Source organism: Penaeus monodon, chromosome 15, assembly GCF_015228065.2.
Source record: "Penaeus monodon isolate SGIC_2016 chromosome 15, NSTDA_Pmon_1, whole genome shotgun sequence".
Lineage (NCBI taxonomy): Eukaryota > Metazoa > Arthropoda > Malacostraca > Decapoda > Penaeidae > Penaeus > Penaeus monodon.
This window is the reverse complement of record NC_051400.1, coordinates 37,516,716-37,517,307: the sequence shown is the minus strand read 5'-3', so window position 1 is coordinate 37,517,307 and position 592 is coordinate 37,516,716. Positions and strand designations below refer to the sequence as shown.

At 35.6% G+C, this 592-nt stretch overlaps 1 protein-coding gene across 1 annotated transcript in view; it reads right to left on the bottom strand.

Annotated features, from left to right (window-relative positions):
* The window catches only part of LOC119582170 (pro-resilin-like), a gene marked incomplete in the record, with an annotated part of 4,680 nt that continues 4,088 nt past the window's right edge, over positions 1-592 (bottom strand). The window contains 1 exon segment of the mRNA XM_037930406.1: positions 1-592.

Genomic DNA, 592 nt, shown 5'->3' with positions numbered 1-592 from the left:
TTATTATTATTCGTTTATTGGGTCTGGTTTCCGCTTACCTCCAGTTTGCGTCGGTTTATTTCTTTTTGGAAGACGAGGTGAAAGGGAGTCATGTTTATCCATAAGACGGAAACTTCTTTCATTGCATGTTTTGTTTGCAATGAGTTCCGACAATTTTACATTTCTTTTTCATTTCTGGATTTAGCAGAAAATGCATGGGTGTGATTAGGTGCTGAAGGGAAAATAAACCAAATATAACGAATACTGTATTTATTAGCATAGAAAAATAGCATAAACTTTGAAATATGAACTATCATATGATACGTAAACAAAACAGTAACAAAAATGTAAGAAAATAAACATGTGTTATAAGTGACTAGTTTAACAGTTTGAGAAACAACGTCAGGCGGACAACAAGCAAAATCTAACAACGGAAATGAACAGCTATGGCACTTGACACGTGGCATTCGGTCCTTGGTGATATCCAGTGCCACAACACTAGACAAACAAATAAAAAAAAGGGAATGGAAAAGAAAAATCGAAATACTAGATATCACGTCTTACGAGGACCTGTTTCTGCCGCATGTCTTCATAGTTAGCGTGCAAAAACTGG